Genomic DNA, 7601 nt, shown 5'->3' on the forward strand with positions numbered 1-7601 from the left:
GTTACATTCCTATAGGATGAGGGTATAGTGGGTTTTAGTTAAGGAAAGAATTTACTTAGCCTAAGGTCTAATGTGATTTATATCAAAGGTTAATACTTATTTCTTCTATATATTCATTAATGTGTGTAAGGGCAGGAGATGTGGAGACGTAGCAACAAACATTGGCTCAACAAATGAAAAACCCTTCACCAGTACAACTTCTAATCAGCCCACTATACTTATACTAATGGTTAAGGAACCTGTTTTTAGAAGGTTTAAAGCATCTCGTGCCTCTCACAGTTGGGAGGCGTGAGCAATTACATGTGGCCGGACAAGCCTATCAGGCAGGCTAGAGAACCTTCAGAGGCGTTTGTAGGTTAAAACACTCTTGTCACGCCCAGGAGTTTTTATTAACTGGAGCTCTAAGTTAACTCCTTCTCCGAAAGATGTGGTGGGGGACAGCCCCCCATAAAGTCAGAGGTGTAGGTGAGACCACAAAGTAGTAAAGTAGGCAGGCTCTGGTTATGGGGGTAGATGCTCGAGGATTTCCAGGGGGACTCCTGAGGCTCGATCCTGCCTTTGCATATGTGGAGCCTCCTTCCTCATGACCTTTGCCATGGGCTGAGTGCCTCACTCTGGCCCCCAACAAAAGTACAAGTCTTTTTGTATCCAGTATTCTTCAGTAATTTATTTATTTTGCATATGGCTGTGCTGGGTCTTCGTTGCAGGTCTTCTCCAGTTGTGGCAAGTTGGGGCTACTCTCTAGTCCCATCCCAGTGCTCGGGCTTCTCATTACAGCAGTCTCTCTTGCTGCAGAGCAGGGGGGACACATGTATACCCATGGCTGATTCATGTCAGTGTATGGCAAAAACCACCGCAATAAAGTAATTAGCCACCAATTAAAATAAATTAATTAATTAAAAAAAAACTTCTAGGTTGTAAGGGAGTTTGTTATATAATAATAGATAACTGAGATAAAATAAGTGAGAGAAAGACAGGGAGATGAACTAAGAACTTGATGCTTATTTCCCCTAGAAAGGAGTTTAATGTTACTTGGTAAAACTATACATTAATATAAATAAAACAAATGTTTTCATTAAAACGTGGGGGGAAAAAAAGAAAAGAAATGGAAGCAACAACATTTTGGAAGCTAGGCAATTAAAGGATAAGTGACAGATAATCTTAGCAGATCAGAGAAAGCAGAATCCTGAGCTTGGCAGAAGGAAAAGGTGAAGAAGAAAAAAAAAAAAAAAGCCTAGCAGACCCCTCAAAGGGCTCAGGCTTTGATGGTACCAAGACTTCTAGAAGTGGGGGTATGTGCATCATCAAAGACAAGATTGACTGAAAGTGCATTAAAGAAGCACTTGGATCCTGAGATCCTCTCCTCAAATCCAAATGATTGGCATGTACCTCTCCTTCATCTTGGATGAAAACTGGAGGTCTATTCTCTACTTACTGTCACAGACAATCTCTGGCCTGGGGGACATTGCAGTTATTACTTCTGTATAATTACCCTCCCCCTTATCCTCCCACTCTACTCCCCTCTCCCCTGCAAAAAAAGAACATTTAAAAGGATAGAACAACTATTTTATTGCACTCATAGATTCTGTGAGTCAGTTAATTCAGACAGCGCATAATAGGACCACTAGTTTCTGTGCCACCTGTCAAGGAAGGTTAGCTGGCTTTCCTGCTATCTAATCTTTTTCAAGATGTGATACACCAAAAAATGAACCAACTTATGGTTTTGAAGGATTTGCTCACATCTCGTTACCACCAAAGAATCACAGCGTCATCTTCAGTGTTGGGGGATGACGTTCTTATCAGAGGCTGCTTTGGCTTCTATTCTTTTGTTATTTACCTATTTATTGTTGCGACGGGTCTTCTTTGCTGCACGCGGGCTTTCTCTAGCCATAGTGAGCAGGGGCTGCTCCCTAGTTGCGGTGCTCTGGCTTCTCATTGCTGTGGCTTCTCTTGTTGCAGAGCACAGGCTCCAGGGTGTACAGGCTTCAGCAGATGCGGCATGCAGGCTCAGTTGTTGTGTCGCACAGGCAAGTGGGATCTTCCTGGACCAGGGATTGAACCCGGGTTTCCTGCAATGACAGGTGGATTCTTAACCACTGGACCACCAGGGAAGCCCTTGGCTTTGATTCTAACTCTGACGATTAATCCCGTAGGAGTCCCCATTTGACTTCCAAAATCATTTTTGCAGAGTCCTTTGTTCATGTCAATTGTCTTTAGAGCTCTATGGGAGTGGTTTTCCTTCAGTGCTTTAAATTCAATATTTAAGATGTTTTGGTCACTGTGAGTTTAACATATTATTATTCAGATAAGAGTACTTTTTATAGAGTACTTTTTGTCCTTTTTGTATTTAGGTTCCAAATTAATCACTTAAGAGTTTTATCATTCCAACTCACTTACAAAGTGTTCCTGAAACTTGGATATCCCGATTTGAGGTTTCTTGAGGTTACTTTTAGTCAGAAGTAAGTCCGCATAGCAGGCAAGTGAATTGAGAAAGATACCTTGCTTTTCTATCCAGCCATAATCTTATCAAATATAATATTATTAAGATACATATAAGTACATTAAAGAACACTATATTTAAATATGCTCTTCCTATGGAGCAAGAAGGAGAAGGCAATGGCACCCCACTCCAGTACTCTTGCCTGGAAAATCCCATGGGCGGAGGAGCCTGGTAGGCTGCAGTCCGTGGGGTTGCTAAGAGTCAGACACGACTGAGCGACTTCACTTTCACTTTTCACTTTCATGCATTGGAGAAGGAAATGGCAACCCATTCCAGTGTTCTTGCCTGGAGAATCCCAGGGATGGGGGAGCCTGGTGGGCTGACGTCTATGGGGTTGCACAGAGTCGGACACTACTGAAGTGACTTAGCAGTAGCAGTATGGAGCAAGATGTTTAAAAAAAACACCTACATATATTTTTAGCATCTTATTACTAAGCTTCATTGATTATGGTTGCTAAAATTTCCTATATCTCTCTGTAGATAAAACCCTGGCATTTCTCTCTCCTTTACTTAATTTGCATTGAAGTTTCTCAGCTTATCCGAAGCCCAGCTCTGCACTGGAGTACTGTGATTGTTCCAAGCGGAAGCCATAGTTACTGTCTGTTACTTTTGTCATGTTGCCATTCATTAATCTGAGGAAGAACTGTGAGCAGAGTGAGAAAAACATAACATCAGTCTCTTCTCCTCTTTGGAGGGGTGCCTCTCTTTTCCTTCCATAGAGCAAAAGCAGAAAAAGTGACACTGTGTTTACACTATACTCATATAGCAGTGTAAAAACCTTTTTTCAATCAGAGAAGAAAACTTGTTTTCTGAGAAAATCTCCCTCCTCCCCTGCATTCATAAACAACTCCTCCCTAGAGTGTGAGTTGATGCTTCCAGCGACTCCCATAATTTGTAAGTCAGTTTTCCTCCTTACCAAAAAAAAAAAAAAATCTGTCAGTTTCAAAGCATGCAATATTTTAAGCTTGATTTCTGTTTATTTTTAAACATTATTTTAAGAACATTATGAGGGTTCTTTTAGACACTTTAAATCTCACCCTCCTCTATAGTTCCTCTGCTGCTGAGTTCTGCCTGGTTGATGAGACTTCCCTCTGGCTTCTACCTCTGCCCCACTAGGCTGCTCTCAGATGCTGGTCCCCCACTCCTCCCACTGTCACATTCTGCCACGGCTTACGGGCATCTCCTGGATCTTTCCTTCCAAGCCTGTTTCCAGCTGCAGTACCACAAGATGCAGCTTCCTCTCTGGTCAGGGCAATAAAGTGAAAGTGAAAGTGAAAGTCGCTCAGTCATGTCCGACTCTGCGACCCCATCGACTGTAGCCGGCCAGGTTCCTCTGTCTATGGAATTCTCCAGGCAATTCTACTGGAGTGGGTAGCTGTTCCCTTCTCCAGGGGATCTTCCCAACCCAGGGATCGAACCCAGGTTTCCCACATTGTGGGCAGATTCCTTACCATCTGAGCCACCAGGGTGGAAACTAGAAGAGCCAAAGTGCCACATCTCTTAGTTTTCTGAGTTGGAATTACCTGAGAGCATCTTCTCAGGCTCTCAGCTCACCATCCCATTGTGAGAATAAACAGGCTCAGTGGATGCACCTCTGAAAGGAAAAATTAGAGGAATGAAGACTTTCTACTTGATCAAATCCAGTTTGGGGGTGATGATAGGCAAGGAGGTGGTGATGAGCACCATCTGTTAGGGGGGTACCAAGGGACCAGGTCTGGAAACCCAAGGGGATGAGCTTCAATTCAGTGTGGACCAATGGTTCCGAACCCAGGCTCCACTGGGAGGAGATCTGATGATACCATTGACAGTCCTGCCATTGCCACTTTCTGAGATGTCCTCAGGGACACAGCGTCCAGGAGACTATCAGACTGAGATCTGTATCTCAACAGGCTTTACAGCTTTAGCAGGAAGAATGCAAATATTGAGACACACCACTTGCATCTCACTTGGGAGCCAAACTAGAATCAGGAAAAATGAGTTCTTATTCTCTGTGCCAGGGCCACTGCTGGTACAGTAATGCTGATTAATTGGCCGGGGTGGACTGTGAGGGAGCAAATTTTTCCAAATTGGTTGAGGTGCTCCTCTTCTGAATTCTAGAAGCTCCCTGTGCCTGACTCTGCCATAGTCCTCACCATACTCCCCTCTTCTTATCTGCTGCTTGCTTTTCTTCCCCCACTTGCCTGTGACCTCTATGAAAGCAGGCACCAAGTATAATTCATCTTAACCCAGTGCCTATGCAGGGCCTGGTCCAAGGCAGACACTCTGTCCATGTTTATTAAATGAAAACTTTGATGGGTGAAAATGAAAGAGAGTGAGAAAAAACTTCTACTCTAGATTTCGATTAGGCAGCTATCTTTGCTCCATCTAGAGTCATTGATTTGTCTTTGTTTTCAAGTCAGAGTCATTGCTTTTAAAAACTATCTCCCTCTTCAAGTCAAGAGAAGATTCACCTTCATTTAGAAAGCCTGATCCAGGAATCTAGCAAGCCTAACCATGGGGTTGCTATTAGTCTTCTGCAGGACTTGTTCAAGACAGGCTTCACTTATGGGTTGACCCTTCATGGAATTGGGCGGCCTGAGGAAGAAGAAAGCCAGATGAGAAGATAACTGCAAATTGTAACAGGAAACTTGGAATTAAATCTAGACAGGTGAGTGTCAGACTGCCAGTCTGTCCAAGGTTTGTGTGCCTTTCTCCCTCTCTAGACTGTCAGCCTCTGGGGGCAAGTCATCGCATTCCCAGCACCAGGAGCAGTGTAAGCTGTAAGCAGAAACATCCAAAGATATTTCATGTTTGGGGTCAGACTAAGAATGGGGATAGGAAGGCCAACAGGCAAGAATGATGAGCAGATAGGGTACTTTCCCAGATGACCCCTGGCAACGAGGGCAAATGGGGGAAAATTACTTTGTTGAGTGCTAACTGTATGCCAGACATTGCAGAAGGTGAGTGCTTCCAAAATTTCTGAGACTTGATTTGTCCCAGATTAACTATGTTTCTGATGTTTCAGTGTTTTAACTCCAAAGAGCAAAATAATATAAAAATAATTTTCCAAGTGTGATTAAAAAAAAAACAAATTTTGAAAGTTATGTTTCAAAAACTCTTTTATATTTCTACATCTTGCAAATCAATTAAAATAATGCAGTATGCATTGACCTTCATTTAGAAAGCCTGATCCAGGAATCTAGCAAGCCTAACCATGGGGTTGCTGTTAGTCTTCTGCAGGACTTGTTCAAGACAGGCTTCATTTATAAGAGTTGACCCCATTCATTACTATGTCTATCATTACTACGCATTACTTTGCATAGACTAAAAACAATGGATGTATCTGAAAGGGAAAAAAAAATTTCAGGTTATATAAAATCGTAAATCTCTAAGCACATAAGCATGTATACACAAACAATACATTCTATTTAGTATTTCTCATAATGAAAAACCAGAATTTGTAATACTTATTCGTCTTCTTAAAACTGGTGATATATACACAAAAAATAAATTTCCAGAGGGTAAAACATTTACATATATATGTGTAGATGTTTTATTCTTTGGAAAAGCTTGCTGATCTGTGGCAAATTCCCTCATCCTTGGGAGCTGGTATAATTACATCTGCAGAATCAAAGGAGAGGATGATGCAACGGCTCCTCTGAGAAGGTTGTCGGTGCCATCTGTTTCCTCCCGCAGAGCCTTCCTTTCCAAACTCCCCTCCCAGCTCGTGCATCTGGACTGTGTCCATGAAGTCTAGGAGGTTTTCCCAATGTCACAAGCTTGGGCAGAGCCATTCTGGCCCATCCGTCAGGGTTTCTTCCCCTCTGTCCATAAGCCGTGGTGACATCACCTTGCTGCGTACAAAGCCAGGGATGATGGCGTTACACGGTTCCTCTCTGGAAGGCGGCTTTGCTTAAATTCCCCAGGGAATGATCCTCTATTTTGTCCTACTCAGTTAGTAACTAACAGGAGTCGGTGAATGAATACCCCAGGGCCCCTGTGCCTAGGGTGGAATATCCAAGGCATGTTTATACTGCCTCCAAGTGGTTCTCTCGGGGCCTAAGTCCCAGTCAACCACAGTGATACCTGGCTCAATCTGTGTGTGTGTGCTCAGTCATGTCTGATTCTTTGTGGCCTCATGAACTGTAGCCCGCCAGGCTCCTCTGTCCATGGAATTTTCCAGGCAAGAATATTGGAGTGGGGTGCCATTTCCTACTCCAGGGGTATCTTCCCCACCCAGGGATGGAATCCTCGGCTCTTGCATGTCCTGCCTTGGCAGGTGGATTCTTTACCACTAGTGCCACCTCGGAAGCCCAATGGGCTCAATAGGCAACCTTTATTGGCTTTCTTATCTCACCTTACCACCCCTTCATCTTCAGATAAACCACTTGCACCTGAGTCTTTGTTTCATGGTGTTTCTTGGAGGAACTCAGCCAAAGAAATCAATTTACCAAGACTCTGAGGGAAATTTTGTTCTGGAGTTATTGGATTATTTTAGGAAGTTATATAAAAAATATGGAAGAAGTACTGAGGGACAGCAGGGGGTGGGGGAGGGATCTAGACGATCATTGCAGGTTGACTGTGAAGAAAACTGCACAGCTTTCCTCAGGTAGGGCTTGAAACGACTTCAGAGGTGTTTTTTATTAGGCATGCATTTCCTGCTCGCTCTATGTAAAAACACTGTAACAAATACAATCTGTTAAAGATGTAACCGGAATGTAGGTAAGCATTTTTGCACACAGATATTTGAAGAAGTATTTTTTATAACAGTGAAATATTGAAAACAACCTAACTGAGGATCTAGTTAAGGAAATTATCACAAAATATGGTGTATCTACTAAATGGAATATTGTGCATGCACTTAAAATGCCTATTTTTTTTAATGCCTATTTTAAAATGTGAAAAATGCTAATAATATGGGTGTATGAAGACATTTTACCTTTACCCACTGCTAGGAGAAAAGGCCCTGCCTCCACACACTTCTGTTTCAGTTCAGTTCAGTTCAGTCGCTCAGTCATGTCTGACTCTTTGCGACCCCATGAATCACAGCATGCCAGGCCTCCCTGTCCATCACCAACTCCTGGAGTTCACTCAGACCACGTCCATTGAGTCAGTGATGCCA

This window comes from Bison bison, unplaced genomic scaffold (assembly GCF_000754665.1).
Source record: "Bison bison bison isolate TAMUID 2011002044 unplaced genomic scaffold, Bison_UMD1.0 scf7180017864040, whole genome shotgun sequence".
NCBI lineage: Eukaryota > Metazoa > Chordata > Mammalia > Artiodactyla > Bovidae > Bison > Bison bison.